At 32.2% G+C, this 27,893-nt stretch overlaps 1 pseudogene; it reads right to left on the minus strand.

Moving 5' to 3' along the window:
* Positions 1–22,603: 22,603 nt before the first annotated feature.
* On the minus strand, positions 22,604–27,679 carry LOC134702034 (uncharacterized; annotated as a pseudogene).
* Positions 27,680–27,893: the final 214 nt, after the last annotated feature.

Genomic DNA, 27,893 nt, shown 5'->3' on the forward strand with positions numbered 1-27,893 from the left:
TATTTTAAATACTTACCTTCATAGACATATATATTTTTTTAGGTGTTTTGCATTTATTTTATTACACACACAAAAGTAAAATTCTCTGTCTAGGTTACCAAACATTATCTTTTCTTACATGTAGTGATAGGCAAACTTACACACTAGGAATAGTTGGTTATGTATATTTACACCTTAGGAATGCTTATATGCTAGTTTGTAGTCATGGTTTAGGCATACATATATAAGCATGTAACATATTTATAGGGACAGGTTTTATAGGACACTGGGCAAGTGTTTAACTAGGATTTAGATGTGTGTGCATTTGACTGATTGATTGATTTAGGTGTGGGTTCATATACCGTTAGTGCATGTGTACTTACCTGATACTTACCTAATTTGTGTATTTTTGTTTATTATACTAAGACATATTGTAATAGGAACATATTATTAATATCAGCTTTCTACCTTCCCCTGGGAAGTATGTATTGTATGGAAATAAAGAACATTTATAGAACATTAGGCTTTCATATATAGTTATAGAACCCCAGAATACTACATCTATGTTGAATTTAAAGAGAAACTTTGGTTCAATTTCGGGGAAAGAAAACTGATTATTGACGAGTTCTTACTATTTTGTTTAGATCTTTTGAATTTATATAGCCTTTGATAGTCGTTATTATAAAAACCTGGTTCTCAAATATTTGAGTTAGAGCATTTATAGTGAAAGTGAATCCAGAAGTACATTTTGTTTGCCTTCAATTATATTCTTATTGACCGGAAAGTCCTTGAACATTATCATATGCTGCTTGTTCGGTAGGAACGCAGCATATGTAAATAAGAACATAGAATGGTCCACTCTGATAGTATCTGTTTAGGATAACATGTCTTCCCATAGACTATTACCTAATTAACTATTACGTCACACTTGGCTTTTCGTGTTCGTCTATTGTACAGTGGCATACTACTGTTGCCTTTATGTAGAGCAAGTTTATACTATGGAATGACTGTGATATTTTTTCTGTCTATGAAGAAATAACATAAACAATTTGGTGCACACTGAATAACGCGCGTAGTATTTTCGTACTGTTTCCAATGTACTGTAAATGCAAGTCCGTCAATGTTTTGCGATAAAATGTATATAAAAAATGTACTGTGGTTTCAACAGACTTACATCTAGTTTTAGAAATTTTCTTTTGTTACCTTTTAGGGATAACCTGTTTATTTTCAACTAAGACTAAATAATATAAAATTAGCACGTTCTCGTCGTTATAACAAGACTGTTTCTTTAAATGCGAATCCATCAATGTGTGGCGGTAAAGTCTGCATCAAATCGGCACTGTAGTTTTGTCAGCGGATGAACGTTAACTTTTAGCAAGTACAAATTTTGTTTTGCTTTGCAGGGATAGTCCGTTAATTTTCAACTGTTTTATATGAACAAATACTGGTCAACTCTGATGCTCTCTGTTGAGGGTAATATGGCTTTCTATGGTCTATCACATTATGCTTTTTTTTACGTTAAACCTTCCTCACCGCGTTTGCCTGATATAGAGCAAGGTGATATTTAAATAAAATTAACACGTTCTGGTACTGATATCATGAAATGTTTCAATTGAACTTCAAATGTTAATCAATAAATGTATTGCGGTAAATTCTGCACCAAAACCGCACTGTAGTTTCAAGTTTTAGCCTTTTTGACTTGAAGGGATACATATGTATTTTAAGAATGTTATATGCACAAAGACTTGTCGACCCTGATTCTCTCTGTATAGGATAACATGTCTTCCTATGAACTATAACATTGTGTTTTTTCACGTTATATCTGACTCACCGTGTTCGTATGATATAGAGCAAGATTATATTCAAATAAGATTAAACACGTTCTGATGTTCAGATGTCAATCAATCCATGTATTGCGGTAAATTCTGCACCAAATAGACACTGTAGTTTTCCAGCGGACAAATACAAGTTCTGGTAATTGCCCTTTTGCCTTTTAGGGATAACCTGTGCATTATCAAGAGTGTTATATGAACAAAGACTTGTCGACGTTGGTTCTGTCTGTGTAGGCTAAAATGTCTTCCTATGGACTATTTCCCGATGAACTATTATGCTACACATGTCTCACCATGATCGTCTAGAGAAGAGCAAAGTTATATTGATATGAAATTAGCACGTTCCAGTCCTAATGACATGAAATGTTTCCACTGGACTTTAAAATGCCGAACCATAGATGTATTGCGGCAAAGTTTTCACCAAATCGGCACTGTACTTTTTATGAGCGGATAATGTTCTAGATTTTGTATTCGCCTTTCTCGCGTTTTAGGGATAATGCGTTTATTTTCAAGAAAAATATGAAGAGATACGGTTTGGTACATATCAACAGATAATTGCTACATGACATTATTAACACCGGGAGTATTCTTACAAAAGTTCAAAGTTTCCATCATAACGTACCATTTATAATATATTAAATAACAAAAACCTTCTAATGAATTAGAAGGCAGTAGGTTTCCATACATGAAATGGTATATTTCCTCGACTTTCGTTCCATGAAGATGTACATAAACAAAAGATAACATACTCTTTTAGACTATTTAATCATTCAAAAATGCCTGTACCAAGTCAGTTATATGACAGTGGTTTTTTTCTATTCGTTTGATGTGCTTGGGCGTTTGATTTTGCATTTGATTAGGGACTGTCCGTTTTTTGTTTTTTTTTCTGCTGAGTTCAGTAATTTTGTGATTTCAAGTTTTGTTGGTACAATTTTTCTAAAACAAACAACCCTTCTTCGTTAGGTAAAGTTTTTGTTATGCGTGTTTTTGTTGTGTTGTACTAAGCTTACAAACGCCATATTTATTATTTGTATTGTCAAATGTTATTATTTTTCATTTTCAATTGTTATGTCAAACTGCCGTAACGTTAATGATTTTGTGTTGTGCTGACGAAAAGTGGTTCAACCGATTTGCACTTAGTAATTGACAATGAGAGTTTGGTACAATTCAACAAATAATTACCACATGACATTATTAACACCGGTAGTTTTCTTACAAAGTTCAAAGATCCCATCGTAGCCTGCCATTAACGATATATTGAGTGCCAGTCTTTGTAAGAATCAGGCAATTTTGAAAAAAATCAAAACATGGCTGAAAAAACACCTACCTCGCCATCCTATTTTGAATTAACACTCATCCTGCGTTAGAAATGGTAGGTCTTTAGTGTCTGTGTGTCTGGTAACTTGAGAAATCGTTAGATAAACTTTGGTTAGAATGATAGCAAATTACAGAGTTAGCTCCCCTTAATTGTCAATTTCTAGTGCATTGTAACCAAATTTTATCTCCAATTACCAGAACAGGAGAAGAAAACGAGTGGTATATTTTTGCATCATAATACATTTTGAACATAAATTAATGTCAACTTGAGTGGGTTTTTGTTTGTCATGTTTTCACCGCTGACTGATTCTTAGGTAGACTAACACTTTTAAAAATAACAAAAATGTGCTAATGATTTAGAAGGAAAAAGGTTTACAGACATGACATAGTATGTTTCCACGACTTTCGTTCTATGAAGATGTACATTAACAAAAGGTAATATACTCTAAGATTATTTATTTATTCAATAATGCCTGTACCAAGTCAGTAATATGACAGTGTTTTTTTTCTATTCGTTTGATGTGCTTGAGCGTTTGAAGTTGCATTTGTTTGGGAACTTTCCGTTTTTTTCATTTTTAGCGAAGTTCAGTAATTTTGTGATTTCAATGTTACGGGTACAATTTCTAAAACAAAGAACACTACTTCTTTAGGTAAAGTCTTGTGTTGTTTTGTATTAGGCTTACAAACGTCGTTTTTATTATTTTTATTGTCCAGTGCTAATATTTTTATATTCAATTGTTATGTTGTTTTACATTGTTTTGTCAGACTTTCGTAATGTTAATGATTTCGTGTTGTGCTGACGGAAAGTGGTTAAACTATTTTTTTTAATCTTTGTCATATTTTTTGCATTGGAACATCAATGTTTGTTTACATCTAGTAATTGACAATACGAGTCGGTTGAAAAGAACAGTTAACAACAAAAGAGAGATGATTTCAGATTCCCAATTGTGAACCTTCCATTTCTATGTATCAACATTCGTGCAGCGCCTGCATACGGAGTATTTATCGCCCAATTAATACGATATACCCGGGCTTTTATTTCCTATCATTATTTCCTTGATAGAGGGTTACTGCTCACAAGGAAGCTATTAAACCAATAGTTCTAATGTTGAAGTTAAAATCGCCCATTCGTTAAACTTACGGACCCCATCACGAGTTGGTTGATTGTTATGGACTTTCCGTTTCACCAAAGATAGCGGATATGTTCTTTTTGTCGTAACTTTAATTCTGTTATCGTTTCACGAATGTGACCCACACATTTATTACCGTCTTAAACAACTTGCAGTAAGGTGAAATTTGTTTTGTTATTCCGTGTTTAAGGACTCACTGTTAATTTGAGATGAATCTTAAAATATTTGAAATATGTAGGGTTTGTTTTGGCTTTGCATATACAAGTCAATATTAAAAAAAGACAAAGCCAATATTTTAGAATCTTTTACAATGAACATAATTTATATCTTTAACGAATAAGTTTATTCCTATGAGCGATATTGGTAAATAGAAAGTCTAATGTTAAAAGATAAATAGGTGTTATGGGGCAAAATATTTTACCTTGTATCGTATGGAAAAACAATGAGGAAACTGAACGTTTGACACTTATTCCAAAACCTCACCTAAGTACATCCTTCAATGATGCTTGAGGCAAAATAACATGCTCTTGATGATGGTTATGAAGACGAACGACGAAAATAACTTAAGTTTAACAATAAGCAAGACAATTGACAAGACTGATGATTTGGTATGTGTATCACAGGTAACATATGTTCGTAGTCTTTGATCTTACTACAAGTAGTGTCGTATCTGTTACTTCTCCGATTGTGTCCTATTCCTAGTTGTGACATTCTGAAATAAGAATAAAGAAATTTACCGACCTCCAATGTAACTTCAAAAAGGTTATATCATTTACAACTGAGAAAATCAGACTGAGTGTTTCGCATTCAATATCATTGCGTGCACAATTTCGACATGTGTGATTTATCTCTGCTGGGAGTTCATGCGATTTTCCTTCATTGTTTACTGTGGATTCATTATTATTAATTCGATACCAATTTTTGTGGATTTCGTTGGTATAGGTGAATCACGAAATTTAATGCCCAACGAATGACCAATTTTCTAAATGCGTGTATAAAGATTTAGTCATACTGGCCAGCAGTGACGAGTTAAAACATGAACAAGTGCTATAAATGCTGAACGATTTACTGTAGCTCATTCAGGAACTGGTCTATTTATATTTTTGATGGAATTTGGTTTCCAAAATATACCATAACTGGCCTTTGCCAATGGAGCCAGGAGCAGACTCTTGTTATTGGAGTTCATATACTGTGAACATACAAGATCAATTGAGACAGCTTAACGACAACCGATTTGGCAGATGGTATTTCTACTGATATATCATGTATATTAACAACCTAAAGGTCTTCTTAAAAAATGATTGCTTAGAAAGGCCTATAGGAAAACACATGCAAATTTAATAATTGTATTCAGTTTTTATCTTTGAAAACATAGCTTTCAAATTCATTCTGATTTTAGTTAATAGAAAATAATAGGATATGGAGTAAATGTACATTAGACAAAATCGCACACAATACATAGAAAAAAAAACTATAAATGAACAGGATTTGTATTCCTGTTCTTCATTTTGACAGTTGATGTAGAATCTTCAACAATGAACGAATCTTTCATACCCTACAGTAAGGTCAAGACGGCCCCTAGCGTCGACTTAAGAATATATTCAGTATTCCTTTTCGGGATAATTGCTAAATGGTGGTCAAAATCTACCAGAGAGTTAGCCTGGACTTTCTTTATTTAAAAGGAAAAGACAAGATAAAATAAGGCAATTTTTTAACCTGAATTTGAAAAACAAAAAATCATTTTTAATCTACCATATTACATACATGTATTTCACATAATCAAAAAACATTAGACTATCAAGTATTAGTATTCATAATTTTTGAAATTTCTCTAACATGCTACAAACTTCTTGCGTTATATGGACAAAGCAAAAACTATCAAAATAGACTCATTAAGAGAATCTGTCATCTATATATATATATAAACAACAGCTTAATACAAAAAGACATTTTGCTACAAGATGTATTTCACAAAGACGCAAATATTTGTAAAATATCTTTTTGGGGAAGGCTGTTGCTCATATCTATTTTGACCAATAACGACATGTAAAATGGACATTTTAGATCACATATGTCAATTTTGACGCGTTTATGACATCAAAGCGACATCACAAGTGACCTTTTTGCACAAAATGTCCAGATTATATCAGTCAATTAGATCAGTCGAATGATTTTACTTTGTGTTGTCTTTTCGAGGTAGTTTTGGTTTTATAATCCCAAGCAAAAATTGACACTTTTGATGGTTTATTTTGAAAATAGAAATGTTCTGGAATATTGTCCACCATTTGTTCTTTAACCATGTGTCCGTCGTTATGTCTGACGGTAAGTTTACAAAACCTTAGGTATCCATTGTTTAGTGCTTAGAAATAACTAACTAAATCTCTGGGTACGTTCTTACTTTGCAACCTGCGATGTAAATAATAAGTCATCGTTCATGCTGTAATCGAGTGCTTTTAATAACAAACAACAAGCCGCTGTCTGACGTTTCGGTTATATTCCATGTTATAAGTAAAAAGTTATTGGAAGTAATGTGTTGTCTAATATTTGTAAATGTTTAATATTGCTCTGGTAAAATCAATAAGCTCACTTGTAATCTGTGTCAACAAAATTACTTTCCTTTTCTGTTTTGAATTCGGTATCAAATTAAGAGCCGTCTACATGTAGACTATTTCTAGTAGAGTTATAAATGCAATAATTTCCATAGAGCTCAATAGAATCAATAGGATGCCTTTGTAAAATAGGATTGTTGTTAGGAATATCTATATAACCAATGTGTAAGTAACCAGTCATATTTTAAAATTATAACTATGTACAAGCAAAGTATCACAAGCAGATAAGGAAATGCAATCTTTGCCACGTAAATCAAATAATTCTGTCGGGAGCCTCTGTAAAATAGAACGTTCTCATTTATGTGAACTAAAAAAGTTAATCGTTTGCATTAATGAGTTGTTTGGTTGACATCAGAGTAGTAGAGTTAATTTCATTATCGCCTATTATAAATGATCTGCACGACAAAGATCTATGAGTGCTTGATTTTTATGATATTGAAATCAATTTTACAAATATTTTCTTTGTTGAATTTTGGTCTGCTTGAATCGGTCCCGCCACTGCTCCGTCACTGCAGAGGTTTGAAAATATGTCTTACTTCTACAACTTCATACTGAAAAGATGGGTCATATTTATTAAGTGATTCTTCCACGTCTACGTCCAGTTGTGCCGCATTTTAGACTCTTGAAAGTGCAACAGGACCATGCATATCGGTGAGAGGCTTGTCTTTGATATCAAAATTAAGATGCTGTGACAAAACTAACCATCGATCGTAAATGGCTCCTATGAACTGATTTTGAAATAATCATCATAACGCCTGGTGGTCACATTCTACGATAAATCTACGCGCAGGTATCTGTTAAGTCAATTATACTAGTAACAAATCCTATCAATTCAAATTTAGTTGGTCTGTACGAATTCTTATATGAGTTCAATGATTAGAACCCAAACCGTACAACTCGGAATTATTGCCTGTAGCACTGTGTTTTTGTAAAAGCTTGTAGCCTATGCCCGTCGCTGAACTGTCTACTTTTAGAAAAAATTGCAAGTCAAATGAAAAAAAATCAGAAATGAGCAATACATGTATTTGTCTTGTGTAGTACGTGTCCTGCTCTTGTGACTTCACACATTTAACATTTTTTCGTTAATAATCGAGTAAGCGGTTCGACTACTGAGCTGTAATTTGGAATACACTACCGAAAACAGTAAAACATACCTAACGTACAACGTCGATGTTTAACATTTGAAGGGAGGAAAATTCACACAAAGCATTATACGATGAGGAGGTGGTCGGATGCCTACTGTTGAAATATGGTATCATAATAGATATAGGAAGATGTGGTGTGAGTGCCAATGAGACAACTCTCCATCCAAATAAAAATTAAAAAATTAAACCATTATAGGTTAAAGTACGGCCTTCAACACGGAGCCTTGGCTCACACCGAACAACAAGCTATAAAGGGCCCCAAAATTACTAGTGTAAAACCATTCAAACGGGAAAACCAACGGTCTGATCTATATAAACAAAACGAGAAACGAGGAACACGTATATATTACATAAACAAACGACAACTACTGTACATCAGATTCCTGACTTAGGACAGGTGCAAACATTTGCAGCGGGATTAAACGTTTTAATGGGCCCAAACCTTCTCCCTTTTTCTGAAACAATAGCATAGCATCACAACATATAACAACATACGATAAAATATCAATTGGCAGACTTAACTCAATCAAAAAACGTATGATTACACGATAAGACTACTGATGAATTTGCAAAAATACATTTTGTTTTAATTAAGTTTAAGTACTGCATTACGAAAGCGATCGAAAACATCATGAAGATCCGATATATGATGTTCTATATTTCAGACCACTAATATATCTTGTCTATTAATTACTAAATTAATAAAGAAGATCCGTGTAAATCAATTGTAGTCACAAACCTTTGAAAACCCGAACATATGTAAAAGGTGGTACACTTTGAATCATTTGGTGACAACTTCATTTGCCAAAAACCCACTTCTCGTGTCTATTGCCGATACATAATTTGTAATTCGTTTCGTAAACGATTCTGTTAGCTCTAAATTATCTGAAATAAATAATTAGAAGGTTTAATTTAGGTATTTTGAATAGTGAAAATCTACCCAAAATCTATACTGTATTCAACTAGTAGTTTGGTCACTTATTTGTTGAGGAGAACGTTTAGACCATTTTCCCACTGAAACAACTGGACGCGTAGTCGGTACCTTTTAAGTTGCGTAAAGTTCACAGATAACACCTTGTCTAAAAAGCTGATCAAGTGGTCTCTTAGTACCTTCTTTTTGTGAGGTCTTAATCTTTAAGATGTTTGGTGACATGATATCTTATCTAAGAATGATGTGGTGTTGAGCAATATTGGTTCATCCCAGGTTAGGTCTATCTGTCATGTCCGTTGTAAACAAATAAGTCCTTATTGTCATATAATGATTGATTTAATGCAATCTTTGAATTGTCCTTCAGATCAGCATTTGTTTCAAAACAGTGTAAAAATTCGCAATCTATGCCTTCCCCTCTTTCATTTGGACGTTGTTTCACTACATTAAAATGTTGCACATGTTAAACATGGGTCTGTGCTATTAAAATGTTGGACCTGGTATCATCGGTAAATTAACTCATTTTGACAATGGTTTCAACTTCCGGAATTACAGAAGAATTACAACCTAAATTAAGATTTTTAAAGTGTACCGTTCTATCCTGTGATGGAACTATTTCACACATATCTTTATAATCATAGTCAATATAATTATTTATCAGAGTGGATCTATACTAATGCTTTTCCGATACCTTATATTTGCATGTTTTTGAACTTCTTTAAACTCTCTAAAATCAATAGTTATTTCATTTTCTCCCAAATACAATGTCCCCAAAATAAATGGATGAAACTCCTGCTCCAGTATATACACTTGAAACATTGTTTGTCACCCTTAAAGTAAGTTTTCACTGTAACAGAACATTTTATCTTCACAATTTGGTCATTAGTCAACTTATATTTTTCTGAAATTAGGTCTATCAAACTTTTAATTTTTCAACCCTGTGTACCACCATTCCCCATGTGAAATTGAAAAATCGTCTAAAAGAAATAATCCACAATGAATGGTTTTATGTGATATCCGTTTGACGTGGCTCGGTACTTATACATCTCGTCAATGTGTTTGTATTGGCTTTCATTTTTTGGTGATTTGTTTTGTATATGTGACTCTTTGTATTTCTTTTGTGCTTATAACGTGACTCTGTACTTTAAAAGATCCCGTCAGTATGATATTTGTCTATAATATGTCATTATGATATATTTCTATTATGAATTACTATATACGTTGAACCACAAACGTCAAAATCAATCTATGGCGTAGTGGAATTGACAATTTTTGGATTCTCATAAATTCTATGTATAACTTTTGAACTAGTTTGAATCTCGGTCTATTTCTGTAATTTATTCTTACATACTTTTGATTTTTTAACTCTGTATGCGTACATTGCCTATGAAAAATTTTTAAAATTGTTTGTATGCACATTGAACAACAAATTTATGTGACGTATTTAATTTTTCTAACGTCAGACACTCAAATCAATCCATGTGTTCTTAGACAGTAGATGTTATTGTGTCCTGTTAAATTGTTTCCTTTATAAAGTTTTGGATTCTCATATATTCTATGTATAATTTTTGGACTAGTTTGAATCTCGGTCTTTTTCTGTAATTTATTCTTACATACTTTTGATTTTTTAACCCTGTATGCGTACATTGCCTATATAAATTTTAAAATTGTTTGTATGCACATTGAACGACAAATTTATGTGACGTATATAATTTTTCTGACGTCGGACACTCAAGTAGATCCATGTGTTCGTGGATAGGTTTTTGTGTCCTGTTAAATTGTGCCTTTTAAAAGTTTTGGATTCTCATAAATTCTATGTATAACTTTTGGACTAGTTTGATTTCTGTAATTTATTCTTACATACTTTTGATTTTTTAACCCTGTCTGCGCTCATTGCCTATGTAAAATTTAAAATTGTTTATAATCCAGGTACTTTTGATAACTATTGTATTCACATTGAACGACACATTTATGTGACGTATATAATTTTTCTGACGTCAGACACTCAAATCAATCCATGTGTTCGTAGATAGTAGATGTTGTTGTGTCCTGTTAAATTGTTATACGATGATGACTGATGTTCCCATATTTTGACTATTTTATTGATTGTGACTGTTTATTTAACGCATCATGTAAATGTAACGGAATTTGATGAGACTGTTATTAAAGTGAGAGGGTTAGCGCTATAGAACCAGGTTTTATCCACCATTTTCTACATTTGAAAATGCCTGTACCAAGTCAGGAATATGACAGTTCTTGTCCATTCGTTTTTGATGCGTTTTGTTTTTTGATTTTGCCATGTGATTATGGACTTTCCAAATTGATTTTCCTCTGAGTTCAGTATTTTTGTGATTTTACTTTTCAATATAAAAATGATAGCATACGCTATAAATTTATCACTTTGGGATACCATACGACATATTTTGTTAAAAAAGCTAAATCAAGCTACACAGAGGAATAAGTGATTAGTATGCTGGAGTTTCTTATTAACATATTTGTTGAAATTGGAGGTACACTTTTTCAACAAATTGTTGTCATTCCTAAGGGAACGATCCGTGTGCCTCTCGTTGTCGACCTATTCTTATTATCCTTTGAGTCGGAGTTCCTTCGGACAATTGTCAAAAACAAGAAGATCAAAGAAGCCAAATCATTTAATTTCACATTCAGATATATTGATGATGATAATTTAAAATGTGTTTCATTAAAATATGATTTTTTACTCAGAAACCAAATATATTACCCCCAAGATTTATTAAAGGATAGCAATAATCTCAGTATCGATAAAACTTAGTGTACCCGATTCAGTATAACAATAAGAGGAAAGGTTTGATAGCTAATGAGATACAAATCCACCAAATTAAATATCAAATGAAGATTACTTATGCAACTTTAATTTAGGTTATCGTGTGGCTTTCAACAATAACCAAAACCCATATCGTATTGTAACTTGTAAAAGACCTCGACATGACAAATATCAAAACAATTCAAAAGAGAAAATCAACTGCCAGATTTATATACAAAATAATACACTAATAACGAATATGATAGACAGCAACTAACGACGACTAATTCGTCAGAGGTTCCTGCTTTTGGATGTGCACATACCGATATTGTGATGTTAACCATATTTGCGAGCCCTAAATTCTCCCCTTACCTGGAACATGTGGAACAGATTGCAGTTCCTGACTTGGGTGAAAGTAAAACAACAAAAATATCAAACTCCAAGGCAAATTCAAAACAGAAAGTCCCTTAACAATTGGCAAAATTAAAAGCTGAAACACATCAATCGAATAGAAAACAACTGTCATATTCCTAACTTGGTACAGGCATTTCCTTAGGTAGAAAATGGTGAATTAAACCTGGTTTTAAAGCTACTAAACCTTTCATTGGAATGACGGTCCCATAAAATTCCATTATATTGACAACAATGTGTGAAAAAAACAAACAGACATAATAGGTATAACACAAACTGATTTTGCGTTGTTAACCATGTTTGTGAGCATTTAATCTTCTCCTAACCTGAGACAGAATGAATTTCCTGACTTGGGAAGGACACACTAATATTGAGAGGTTAACCATGTTTGTAAGCACTTAATCTCCACATAAACTGCAATAGAATGTAGATCCTGACTTTGGGCACATATCGATATTGCGATGTTAACCATATTTGCCATTACTGAATAATCCCCTTAACCTGACATACTATAATAGCACTACATAAGAACAAACTGTTAAATTCAATTATAAAAGGTCGTTAGTTTTCTCATTTGAATGGTTTAGCATTTGTCATTTCGGGGCCTTTTATAGTTTTTTAAGCGATATAATGTTTGCTCATTGTTTCATGAAGTACGGTGGCATATAGTTCTTAACTTCTACGTCATTTGATCTTTGGTTGAGAGCTATCTTATAGGTAATTATGCCATATCTTCCTATGTCTATGTTGACTCATAAGGTTGAAATACATCACAAACGAAAACTAACAAAATGATTAATGGAACGAAGTACTGAAATGCGAGACAGCCAGTTAAAAGCCAGTTACAACTCATTAATAAATCATATTTCCTGACCGAAATCTTAACCAGCACACATCCAACGGATATAGTCTAAAGACGTCATAAACAGACTGAGAATGACATGACATGACCGTGTGCAATGCCAACAAATTAGTAACGTATAAATGTAAGGCCGCAAGTGTTAATAATTCCAAAGAAATACATATTTAGTCTTTTTGTAATCATTAAACATTTAATCAAATTAAATAAAATTATCTTCTGTTAATTAGAAGCATAACAAAAATACCGAACTCCGCGGCAAATTCAAAAAGGGGAAGTCCATTAAACCCCATAAAATCAACTGCTATCAATTACCGAATCAAGTGAAAAAAACTGCCATATTCCTGATTTGGTACAGGCATTTTTCGAAGAAAGTGATGGATTAAAGCTGGTTTTATAGCTGGCTAAACCTCCCACTTTAATTAATTTGTTAATGTCATCATCGCCTTACTTTGCTAAATAATTTATATTTGTCTGTTTTATAAGCCGTGTTCCCGCTTTCATTTGATATACAATTGCATGCTTTTCGTGATTTGTTCATTGCGTGATTTGAACTAAAGAATTACAAAACCCACCGTATCCCACCATTGAGAATATTTGTTGATACATGCAATACTACTTTCCTTTTCATAAAATTATTTTTCCAAACTCATTCAGTTAATTAATTTTTATATGTTTATCTCACGAAATATACATGTAATACAGGGAACAGGTGTCATAAACATTGGTAATCTACGATATAGCAAAGTGTGCCTAGTCCAAAATGAGTTTCATAAATTCATTGTTATCATTAAAATATTTGTTAATCATACTTACTTTAAGGTGAAATTTACAAATGTAGATTATCACGAATAAGTATTTCTCACATGTATTTATATAGAAAGTAAAATAACAAAAATTCTGAACTCCGAGGAAAATTCGAAACGGAAAGTCCCTAATAAAATTGCAACATCAAAAGCTCAAACACATCAAACGAATGGGTAACAATTGTCATATTCCTGACTTGGAACAGACATATCCTTATGTAGAAAATGGTGGGTTAAACCTGGTTTTATGGCTAGATAAATCTCTCACTTGTATGACAGTCGCCATTATATGACAACGATGTGTGAACAAAACAATTAGACATAATAGTTAAAAATGTCAAAAATAGGGGTACAACAGCCTATATATCTTATATTAAAACCTGAAAAGTGTGTACCAAACTAGCAGCGTTAGCAAAAGAAAAAAAATATATGTGTATAAACATATATATTTTTTCCAAACGTAGAACAGCTACACGTGACAAACCCTAATATATTGTGTGCATATCTTTTGTCTGGTGAACATTAAAGCATTATTTGTTAAATCGATACTCTTATAAATAACAAAGTGTGTATGTTGGGTTTTTTTTTACTTTCGTAGTGTAAAGATGGACTCTAATGTTTCCGCGAAACCGCCATAGAAATAAAATATGTCAAGCATGTCAATGCATCTAGTCGCGTTCCTTGTGGAGCTCATGCGCTTCCCTCAGTTTGTGTTTGTCACCTTGATTTTCTTAGGAGATTAGAACATCGCTAAAGAACTGTACTCTATATTTTGCGTTGTTTTCATTCTTGTAAAATCGTAGAGCTATCAGTATTTAAGACTTCTTTTAAAATAGACAAACAGTTACCATTCAGACTAATCTTCATTTCAATAGCCTCACATTACTAGTTGGAAATAAGATATAAAATATTGTAGGAAGTTATATTCTCCTTTGTGGTCAAATCAGAAAAAAAATTCCGGGAAATCGTATTCCTCTTTTTGATGTTTTAGGGAAAACTATTGTTGCCTTGCTTATCATGTTAATCATGACTGAATGTGGTGTTTTAAATAACTTCAACAACATATTTCAAGCCATCATAAAACACATTGAATAATGAAAGAACGGAAGCTTAGCAAAAAACTGTACCTTAAAGGTATTTTCATTAAGCCATTATTTTTACATTTTATTTCTTTAGCAGTATATGTTAACATCTATAATATAATAAATACGGACAATACTGCTTTTTCGTTACGTCGAGCTTTCTAAACATAAACTAACACATGTTTTAATGTGTTATACTATTTCTTCTGTCAATTAATTCATGTCACTAGGTAACAATTATAATGTGTTCATGATAACTGTGTACGCATGATGCATTTGTTTGAATTCAGAAAATGATTCCATTTGATACCTATGAGGAATTATCATATAACTCTAAATTCAACTCTTGATAAAAGAGAGGCGAAAGATACTAAAGGGAATTTCAAACTCATAAGTAAATTGTATACTGACAACACCATGGCAAAAAAAGAAAAAGACTATAACACAAATAACAGTACACAAAACACAACATAGAAAACTAAAGACCGAACAATACTACCCCGTCAAAAACCGAGGGTGATCTCATGTGCTCCTGAAGGGTAAGCTGATCCTGCTCTACATGTGACAACCGTCGCGTTGCTCTTTAAAAGAAAATATACTATTGGTGATTTAAATATTAAAAACCTTGAGATAAACTTAGAGCCCCATTAAACATATTTACAAGACTCTTGTATCTTATTTTAGAACGAACAAAACACACTCTGTCACAATTCCATATGAAAATGTCGGCTTTATGTATGTATTCAATAAAATGTCGGCTTTATGTATGTATTCAATAAAATTTCGGCAAAATATAAAGTGAGTTGTAGGCACCAAATAATAATGTGTTCAATATTTGCATTTGCAGAAGTCATTTCAAATTTTAGACAGTTTTGCAAATAATTGAAGAAAAGATAAAAATGTAAGAATTAAATGGAAAATCCGACACATATCACTAAATACAAAAAATGATTGAATAAATGACCAGAGATCTAGCGTATAAACACGCACAGGAGACAACAACACAATAAAACAGCAAAGTAAACTTAAACTCAGTAAAATGGTTAAGCAAAGTGTATGAATCATATATGAATTGGACGAGATCTGAAATAAAATATAAATGCCCTTAGCGTCACATTTTTGAAATGCCAAGACGAAGGAGAAGAGTCATATATCAATATTTCAAATGGTGCCAAAACGCACTATTTTCAAAATTCCAACCGTTGGTCACTTGCAAATTGAAAAGTGATGCACTTATATACACTTACACTGAATGCGGCAAGATATTTACCTAATAATTATAATGGTGGAAGTGAAATTATTTTTTTAGAAAAAAAACCTCAGTCCGGCATTAAGTGACGGAATAAGCATATGTTGTCTTTGAACTATATCGAGATAAATGCGCATCATATAAGTAAATCAGCATACTACATTATCAAACAAGGACAAAAAGAAAGAAGCGTTAGAAAATAAAACAACAAATGTTTGCAAATAAATTACTACCTTATAAGTAAATACTTTTTAGTCGACCAGGGAACAATGTTGGTCAACACAAATGTGCTAATGAAAGAAAGTATCAACAACTGGTATAAATTCTGGAACATCACACAGTTATTACAAAATTATTTATAAGATGTAAAAATATTACAGGTAATATTTTTTATTTTTATTTTATATTTTCATCAACAGAAATAACTCATCTTAGATAACGTTGTCTTCATTTTTAGTTTATGTTTACCGAATCAACCAGCTTTGTTAAGCCCAGGTATAACTCTTTCAGGTAAGGCTTGTGCTAGGCGATTTAAGAACCAAGGAAAAAGTTTTGTTTAAGAAAATTCGCACAAAGCTATTTTGCACCAAATTCAAATATGTATTAAAAAATATACCTTCATGTTCTACTTTTAAAGACAAATGTGGTCACAGTTTTAGACCGTTTTTTTTTACATTTCTATTCTTTGGATAGACATATCTTACTTTTTAACACAAGCGGATTGTTGTAAAACAATTGGAAAATCTTGTTATCACAAGTATGCTCTAAATGTGAGTAACAATTCTTTAGAAATAATTAATTGTTTTGCTGTATATTTATTTAATTTCAAAAATGTTAATTGGTGATTGTTTCATAACAAATGGTACAAATAATCTTCATATATAATCAAGTATACTGGGAATTTAAAAAAGGGGGTTTAATGTACTCGTTTTCGAGCTAATGATAAAGATCAGTCGATAAATGTATCTTTTCCCGATATGTCACAGTTTGACGTCTCGAAAAATTAAATATTTTACGTTAGCAACGTCATTACCTACCTTGTAACTGTATTGTATGTCCTTAAGGTGCATTGTATCAGGTAATCCTCTTTTCTTGTCTTTGTTGAAGAACAAAAAGATACTTAGTTGAAAGAAGGACAACCCAAAATGATTTTTTTTTAAATTTAAGAGATGTTCAACAGTCCAAAAGATGATTTGAAGCAAATATCTAATGCGCAAGCATACAACAAAATAATAGGTAATCAATATTTGCGGCGAGAACAAAGCTGTGAAAACGTTTCAAGTTATGGTAGGGAAAATGCATCAAAATACATCTGCATTTATAACCTCTGATAGCGGTTTTGAGATTTGTGTTTGACCACAGCAGCACCCCAAGTATCCGTTGATTGAATTTGTCATAGACGCTACTGACATCACAGAGGAGCTATTACCGCATAAATGTTTGAGGAGTATAGACGTCTTAAAGTGGACTCGATTCGGTGGATAGAAAGCTAAAGGATTTACCAGGTCGTTTGTCTTTATGAACCATACATTTGCTGTAGATATTTGTTTAGTAATTGAATCTACTCAATATTTCCCTCAGAAAAATTCAGATTTTGTCATTTTTAGTAGAAAATTTGGAATTTTGCTTTCATTCGACTTTTATATCTCTTTTTATATTTATTGTATCATACAAATATTATAGTTTTAAATTTACACATACTTATGGATGTATTCTTCCGATGTTTCAATCTTGTTGAAATCTCGTTCTGGAATTATTTCAAGTGTAAAATATCAATAAATTCAAAACATATTATAATCAAACTTAAATCTATGAAAAAAATGTGTATTTACAATAAGCAGTTTTTGAGTAATACAATTTCAAAATTTTATTACCAATCAAGTCAGTCTCATTAGTCAAAATGTTGAGAAAATAGGTATGGGGTACAAGACATGATTTTACCAGAAACATGTACATCTCATATCAATTTTTCTTTCAAATTTCTTAGATAGTATGTCTTCAATCATTTATAACAAAAAAGTTTAAATAATATTCTTTTTGGTTCAAAAAAATGAGAAGAATTTACAAAATTGACAGCATGATAAAAAACGAGAAAGCAAGAACTTTTTATAAAACTTTCTTATATTAATACCTACCTTTAGATTTTTTTTAAGTTAAATTTATTCAGATTGTTCCACTTCATTATGTTCATCTTTATTGAAATTATAAAAACAAGTTTAAATGTGAAACTGATTTTTTTCATGATAAAAGCCCAAAAATTGGTAAAAATTGATGAAAAGTGGAAGAATAATCAGAATTGGGTACTTTCAAATAGCCGTAGCAAAAATGAAAGTGTACCACCATATGATTTTTGTTTTCACCAATTATTTTTTTACAGTCATATAAACCGAAAAATCAGGCTAAAAAAAAATATTCAATTCTAAAAGAATGCAATGGGGTCCTAAGTGAAACTCCCCCTTTTCTCTTCTTAACCCATTAATTTACGTTGCAGTGTACGTATTTTATGTATTGTTTAGTTTGTTCTCATCCTGAATATCCACCATTTTTCAATATTCGACGTTAAATAAAAAAATTATCTTTAATTTGAACGTCGTAGTCAATTATGTCAATATGGAAATCGGTCGACTTGAAGCTGTTCAAATAAATATAAGAAGATATTGTATGCTAGCTAATGAAATAATTATTTGGTATTTGTGCTTGTGTTTAGTACCGATCTGATGTGCCAAATCTTCTTCCAAAATAGTATTATATTTTGTTTGATATTAAGCTACTAGACCACTATCTCAGGTTATAGTTTATGTTCAGCACGCATCGATAGTTTAACCCCTCCGCATTATTCATGTGTTTGTCCGAAAACAGGGGTCTGTTCTTTGTTTAGTTGTTCACATTTTGCAATTGTCTGTAATTGCTCCATTTGTTTCTATTGGTCATTATAATAATGTCTCATTTGCACTCATACTGTATCTTGTTGTTTTTAGTGTACTAATCTGAAACCAATTTAGAAGGAAAACTGGGACGATGCATGTTGTTTCATTAATTCTAAAACTTATTCTTTGTGATGAAACAAGTAAAAAATCTGCATTTACCTAAACAGTTATCGGGAATATATTTACGTTTTTGGACAGAATATTTGTTCATTTAAAACAAGTAACAAAATAGAAGGCAAAATGCGACAAAGTCCGTTTTGGTATCATAAGTAGGAGACTGGATAAGAACAATATACTGACATCTAAAATAGCAAGCATATTAGAACATGTAGAATGTGTCGCTCCTTTAATAATCGTACTGGTTTTTTGATAACTGAAAACAACTATATTATCTAATCACTTGAAATTATTGTTACTTTTTCAGTTTTTCAGCGAATACATGCCCCTTTTGGACATCAGTGAACAATACGAAGACAAATACCAGTAATGAAGATTATTTATCTGAGTCAACATATAAATCTATTGGGGTCATTATTTGTTTTTTTTCCGTTCTTGGTGTAGCTGTTAACATTACAGTGTTGAAAGTAGTTCTTACAAAAATACACCATCTCAATTCGTCGACTGTGTTTATTCCGGTATTAGCAATTGTTGGCTTGATTGTATCTGCAATTCTTATGCCTTTACACGTTGCAACAGCATTTGACAATAGTGTTATCTTTGGCGAAATCGAATGCATGTTTTATGGATATACCTTTACCTCAATAGGACTCTTATTCATTACTCTTTTAACCGCAATGGTAGTCCAGTCATACAGAGTGATCGTGACAGCTCATTCAACCGAAGTTAGATTAGACAAAAGGTGTTTTATGTTAGTGTTAGGAGGATGCATCTTATTATGTGGAATTGTTTCAGGTAAGTGTGTCTATTTAGACGAACAAATTAGTTTTGTTTTGGATAGGAGATAATACAGCTGTAAATACCAAAGGACAGTTACACATTATAGTAAAAAAAAAGTCATGCAACACAAAGGCAAAACGTAAAACAATGAAAAGACAAAACAAATAATTATTGAACCACCATACTTTCGTGACGTCATCAACAAAAACAAAATAGTATCATACAACAAACTTTTGGCAAATTGTAGAAAGACAGAAAAGAAAAAGATCGTACAAAATCAACTCTTGCTGTTATATTTAGTAAAACATATAATCATATCAACAAAAAAGGAAATATCATTGCACGAAAAAAACGGCTAATTCGTATTCGGAGCTTTAAAATAATATTCAGTTAATATTCGCTGAATGTTGAGCAAGCAACACATATTATGTCGACAACTTAACTCCATGATTTGGAATGCATTTTTCAGCAATAATCTAAAAAATAGACCGATTTCATTGAACGAAACAAACCCTTATATGTATCTTTGTCAGGTTAGAAACATCACCTTTTAGAACGTAATGTTCTCTGGATATTGTTTTCATAAGCGTAAACCAAAATTTCGTAATTCTTTAAAAACGTTCCAACTTATCTATATTCAATCAATGATGTGACATTTTGGGTACGAACAGTGAAATTACTCATAGTATTTTTTATTCTAAAGCAGCGAAAGTCAGAATGGCATTGTATAACGTGACCTTGTTTTATAGCTTTTCCTCTATTTGGGATTGCTGCCTATGAACCTTACCGAAGACCTTCGCTTTGCCATATGAGATGGGTACCATGTAATAATGGGGATGAAGTTTATTATATAAGTCTTCTGATATTATTTTTTGTGCTCCCAACAGTCTTGATTTCAGTGTCATACACTACTATCTATTTCAAGGTGAGTACTTTAGTTGTTGTCGCTTGTGCTTGTGTATTTTATTAAATACATAGAGCTACAGGAATAGTATTCTTGCTCAGCTGACGACATGCTCTGAACATTTGAGGGTCAACACTATGTATTGGTTACCTAAGGGAGTAGGGCCACGAAGGGTCAAAAACGGCCCTGTCTCAGAAATTGACGAAATTACTGCAGAATGATCCCTTACTAGGGTAGTTTATAAATTGATAACAATCAGACTTGTAACTCTGTTTGTATAATTTTCGTGAGCGTCAGAAAAGACCATGGTGAAATCCTATTTTGACAATTTGTGCGTAACCTCAAAATTGTTTTTCTTGACGTTCTTATACTAATATAATTATTTTACCACAAAAATTATTTTGCAAAGTATTTCTTGAATCTCATACACATAGTTCGTTCTTTATATATATATATATTAAGTGAAACTTACTAAAAGACAGATTAAAGTGGCAAACAATGCTCCAATTACATTAGGTACAATTGCACCGAAAACTCGTTTTCGGCTTTGATATTCACGAAATAGAAATTGCAGACAAACAAAATTCTATAGTAAAGATTAAATTCAAAGTGGTATATATATTGTTTCCAAACACATTAAATCATATTAGTCTTATATTTGGCAGAAGGCACATTCATTTAAAGCTGTAAATATCTTGGAGAGCGCAGTACAGCCGATTTAAAATCTTTAAAAATGTTTTACGATAGTTGTCTCATTGGCAATCATGCCATGCCATCTCTTACATTAATATGAATAAAAAACCCGTGATTTCGATGAAACTCCAAAAATGTTAATTGCTGAAAAAAAAATGAAGAAAGAAAACAATTCGTATAGACAATACATATAATTCCATATGATATAATCATATAACACATAATATACAAATGTACCACACGTGCACTCATAAGCACCACCCTCGTTCTGAATGATTTACCTGCCTTCTCTCAAATCAGCATTCAGAATAAAAATATGTATGAACGATTATTTCATTAAACACTGTTCTTTATACACCAACGACCACTGACACTCAAAAATATTTATAATTTATACTATCTCTAATTGTACCTTAAGTGCGTACAACTCTAAAATTAATAAGAATATACTTCATTTGTTCAGTGCATACGTTTCATATATTCCCAAAGGTTTTTATACAGTAATTGTTTTTAAAAAAGCTAAAAAAAAAAATTGACAAAATGCTCACTCTTAGTTGTCAAAAGCGGATAAGTTTATTTACGGATTTACTTGTTGATAGAGTTGATTGAAAGGATATGAATTATATTAACGTATTAATGTAAGCTGTGTCAATTAAAGTTATGTATTATTCACAACTATAAATAACTACAATCGATATACAAAATCTATTATTTTGTCTATATTTTGTTTTCTTCAATTAAAGTTATATGAAATGTCTGATGAATATGTTATATTCAACAATAAAATACTTCAAAACTTTTTAAAAAGTTTGCTCAGTTGAAAAAAAAACCAACATTACAATATATTCAAATAGCGTTCATCATGTTCAAATACATTAACAAGTAGAATACTAAGATAAAGTCAATGAAACAGAGACCTCAACAAGGATTAATATAATATTCTATTCTTCAACGACACTCTCCTCACTGTCACTTTCGTCTACGGCTTGTGGAATTGATGCTGTATCTTCTAGTTATGCTCCCCAATTCTGGACTCCATAAGATATATCCTGATTATGCCTTGCATAACCAGAGTATTGAGGCAATCTGGGCACATACTCTCACAACACGTGCTCCTGTACAGTACCATGCGGTAAGTTCACCAGATTTGTATTCTATCCACAAGATGTAGGTTTTTGAAGATACATGACGGCTCTGAAGTTTCACACGTACCAAATGTTCATCCTCTTTATGAACAAGAATTTGACAATTGCCCTCTAAGTGTTCCTGTATGTAGCTTGTGCTAAGTTTTAATTGATAGACACCGCACGTTATGTTTCTAAGATCTTCTTCATCAAGAAGTGGAAAATCGTCTAAAGTATTATCTGGCTCTTTCCAAATTAATCTACGCCTCTCCAATTTTCTTCTTCTACCCTCTGTTTCAGTGTATTTACTCGTTTCGACAGATGGAGCATTTTTGCAGCCAATACTTCTTCATTATCACATCCTTTTTAAACAAGAAAATTTTAATTATAATACTAGTATATAGTTTAACAATTTTTTAATCAAATATATAAAAAAAAAGTGTGATGTGATTTCCAATGAGACAACTATTTACAAGTTTACCGAATGACACCAAAATTACCAACTCTTAGTCGCAGTATGGAGAGTTGTCTCATTGGCACTCATACCACATCTTCCTGTATCTATATACAAAAGAACAATTGTTTTATATTATCATGTGGTATTATTTATCATTTGTCTTATAATATTATAGGTTTTGTTTAGATTGCTTGTTTGTTGAATTTGCTTTCTATTGAATAGTTAAGGAAAAGTGATTAATACTTTTTAGAGAAGGTTTTTTTTCTTCGTACATTTTTATAAAAACACATTTTTTTAACTAAATGCAAAATGGCAGCTCTCACAGTGCGAATTTCCTAGTGAAAAAAAGGTGTCTTTAAAATATTGCAAATTCGTTTTGATCACTATTTATGATTTGATTATAAACATATACTTATCATAGTTACCAATACGAGCTATCTTAATAGTGAGAATGGTTACCTGGAGACAACGGCGGCAAATATTCATTTGATATTCCACATACAATGCAAACATAATCTCCGATATATGGAACTTGTTTATTTGGTAAAACATGGCTCAAATATTTCCATCTCTTGATTCTTGCATTAGCAGACTCTACTACCCATCAGACCTAGAATGAGAATCAGAGTAATTTAGGGCTATTTTTCTAAAGCATGTATATTAAAGGTTTGGTTGGCTTGCTTGCTTTGTTTATATAACTGTTTGCTCAAACATTTTAATAAAGTTTTACAATTGCAATTAATAGATAGGTACGGTTTCAGCTTATATAATGCTATTGGATGCTTGAGCAAACATTTATACGATAAAAGCAAGAAAGCCAACTAAACCTTTTAACTACATGCATTAAGAAAAAAGCTCTAAACAAAAGGTCTGAAATTCATACCTGGTTGCAATTAAAACTCTGTATGGCTATATTAATTATGTTGTATAAATAGTCAGTTTTGCGAACAGAAACAGCAATACCATTACGTATGCAGAATATAAAACGTTTATGGAAGGTGTGCTACTTTTTTTTGTGGTTTAATTGATGTTGATGTGTAAAAAAACTGTTCATAGGGGAAAACAAAAATTACGCAGTCCTATAAATTACTTTTCTTTATTTTTATTAGGGGCACAATATTCATAGTTTTAACAGTAACTATATGCATATGTGAGTTGGGTGTGCTTCGCACGAATGAGAAAATTTTCTGTGTAGCGATAAACATATCTTTACATGATACTATATAAAGTAACGCAGTCTCAAAATTAGTTTTGAGAGTTATACTACAGTATTTTGGCTGAAGGGTACAAACCTTAGTAACTAATCTGCTTGTATTGGCATCATCTGTTATCATCTGTTTTTGATCTTTCGTTAAAAAACTTGGCATCTGTGCCTTTATTCCTAAATCATCAAGAAGCTCTAATGAGTCCCTGAATCCTCTGTCAACTACAAATATGTCATTGTCTTGCATTCATTCTTTGATATCTTCTACATTTGTGTTAAACATATGTTTGAGGATTGCCGCATCATTATTTTTGCAGTCGGTCAAGTATGGTCCCAGAACAATCACAAAGTACCCTGTAGTAACAACTACCATTGGTTTAACCAGCGTTCGTCCCTTGTGTAAAATGACCGTCTTTGAAAATGAAAGTTTCCGCTTTTCTGGATAAAGATATAGGTGCCATCAAGCACTAATATAGCCTGTGTGTTTGTTCCATCCCCAAATAAAGTCTAAGCTAGTGGTCATGTGTGATAATTAACAACATCGTCATGGCTGATGTGTTTAAACCCCAAATTTTGAGGTCTGAAATTCTGAACTAAAGCTTGTTTAACACATGAAATGGCTCGGCGTAAACTTGAACTTGATATGTTGAATATGGTAGATGGCACTTTATTTGAAATTCCAAATTTAATTTAAAGAGGAAAATTCCAAGAGAAGTTCTTTTTTTAAATAATAACAAGCAACGATATTGGGAGATATGTTTTAGCTATAAAGGATCAACCTTGTTTATATTTTTTTTTTTTATTTCATAGGGCCAATATAGGCACTTCGTGGCCATACTCCTTAAACAAAAAACCTGTGAAATATCGTTTCATCTCGGCCAATAGTAAGTGTTCTACTACTAATCAGTTGGTGCTTTAAACGAGTTCCTGAACTAATAGTACTAGCAAAGAACTTATCATTAATTTTTGTAAAAAAATATGAAAATAGTGGAATTAGCCATTTTGGGAGTGTAAACAATTTTGTTGATGTTTTAAATGTATATTGTGCTTTTGATGGTCCTTTTGATTCAGTTGGCAGTTTAGACTTTCCACTATTTATACTACACTTCCACACAATTTTATCAAACACAAGTTTTCCCTATATATTTAAATGGTTTTTTCCAAAATCTGATTGTAACTTTATTTGCTGCAACTCATATAAGGCCTTTTCTCCAATGATAAAGGTAAATATGCTAAATATACTTACAAGAGGTGTTATGATATTATCAACGCACTAAATGTTCTCCTTGACAACATTTATGTACGTTTCGGCAATAAAAATTCACCGACAGGATGTAGGTATTCCTATGGGTACCAATTGTATCCCTTTTTAGCTGACTACTATCTATACTGTTATGAATCACAGTTTATGGTAAAAAAAACGTCTAAATTCCATTTAACTTATAAATTCAACAACACTTTTCCTAGATTTACATATTTCAGTATAGCACCACAAACTCAACAAAAAAATGTAAGAAAAAAAGGGATGATTGTTCTTTCCCCATTATTATTTTTTTCTTTTTTGAACGGTGATGTTCCTTTGGCATTGTCTTACGATGTTTATATATCCCAACTCGTCCGCGATGCTTGTGTCTGTAGTGAAGTTTTGGATTTCAAAGAACGTGATCTGTGAATCACTAGTAAGTTATTAAGTCTGGGATTTTAAACCTTTACTAAATTATTCCATAGATATAAAGATTTGGTTTGCAAGTTGGGCTGTACCTGTAATTTTTTTTTAATTTCAAACTGAATAGCACATCATAAATTTTACGGTTATATTGTTAACCAAGCGCGGAAATTTAGATACGATCCGGGTAAACGTATCAATCTTTTAAATTAACTTTATTCTAAAATTTTACCTTTTCAGCACTGTAAAAAATCTTTGAATATTGTTTGTATTGGTATAAATATTGATTTTGTTATCTGTAAATTAAAACCATACTAAATATTGCACATATGTACTTTCACGGTACTACAATCTATCGATACCTATATTATGTCATTGCACAAGGTCATGTTTTTCTCTGACTATTAATGACGTCTTTACACTATATCCATTGGAGGTTGGATGTGTACTGATTTGTATTTTAGTCTTAGTTACATGATTTTGTTATTAGTTGTTATTGGCTTTGAACTAGCTGTTAGTAGCTGCGAGTACTCTCCGATCTGTAATTAGTGTCTTTTTTGTTGTAAGGGATGGTGGATAGATATAAACCCTGCCATGTCCTGTCTGTGTTTTTGTTTGATGTTTTTGTTTGTATCGATCTGATGAGTTAAGCCTTTTTCAATTATTTTTTATATTCTTTTATTATGTTGTGCTGTAACATCATTGTCTTAGGTTAGAAGGAGGTTGAGTGCTCACAAACATGTTTAACCCCGCCACATTCGTTATGTGCGTGTCCCAAGTCAGGAGCCTGTAATTCCGTGGTTGTCGTTGTTTCATGTCTGTCATATTTGTTTTTCGTAAATTGTTTTGTTATTAATTAGCCCGTTAGTTTTCTCAATTGAAATGATTCATATTTTTCATGTTTGGGACTTTTATAGCCGACTATACGGTATGGGTTATCCTCATTGTTGAAGGCCGTACGGTTTCCTATCCACTTCATTTAAACATTTCTGGATATATGTCTCATGGCAATCATACCACATCTCCTTATATTCATGATGGTACGTGTATCATAGTTTTTATCCTGTTCAATAAACTGAACGGTCTGGATAGTATTATTCAAATAGTTACAATGAGAAAGCTAGATATCGGAAATTGTATTAAAATGTCATCAAAGATGCTTGGAATATAAGCCTGACGTGCGTTTTGTCTACATAAAAGGCCGAGTTCACATGAAACTCTAGAATCGACTTCAGAGTTTCAAGAGTATCACGTGAACGAACTCGAGTTGCTATTTGGAGCAACTCTAAGTAACTCTAGGGTTATGCCCTGACCTAGCATAAAAAAAAGAAAAACTCTGATTGGTGTGACGTCATTCGATGGCTTCTCGAGTTTAACCCTGGCTCAGTGAGGGCTGGAACCGGAATAAGAGGGGTTAACTCGAGAGGTTCAGGTAAACTTAGATTGTTGAAACCCGAGTAAGTAAAGTTAACTCGAGAAGTTCAAGTGAACTCAGCCAAATACATCAGAAGCGCTGGTATCAAAATAGCCGGAATGCAAAATCAAATAAGCTCTGTTTCCATTAACATTTCCTGACTATTTTTAAGCATTTGATTTAATTTTCAGTGACATACTTACCTGGAGATGATTTTAGTAGTGTTGCAATCTCCGGCGCAGAGTTCATATCCGTTCCATACATTATCCGTAATACTGCACTTAATATTGAGTGTAGTGTTACAAAGTATTGAACAGAACCTCTGCGCCGGAGATTGGTAGTGTTGGTGCCAACACTTACATCCACTGTTCTAAATTAGAGAGCAATGCATATATCTTAAGTATGTCGAACAGGACCGTAAGGCAAACATAATACTCTATCTCAAATATTAAAGATTAATATAAGAAGATATCGCAGG

Source organism: Mytilus trossulus, unplaced genomic scaffold (assembly GCF_036588685.1).
Source record: "Mytilus trossulus isolate FHL-02 unplaced genomic scaffold, PNRI_Mtr1.1.1.hap1 h1tg000373l__unscaffolded, whole genome shotgun sequence".
NCBI classification, from domain to species: Eukaryota; Metazoa; Mollusca; class Bivalvia; order Mytilida; family Mytilidae; genus Mytilus; species Mytilus trossulus.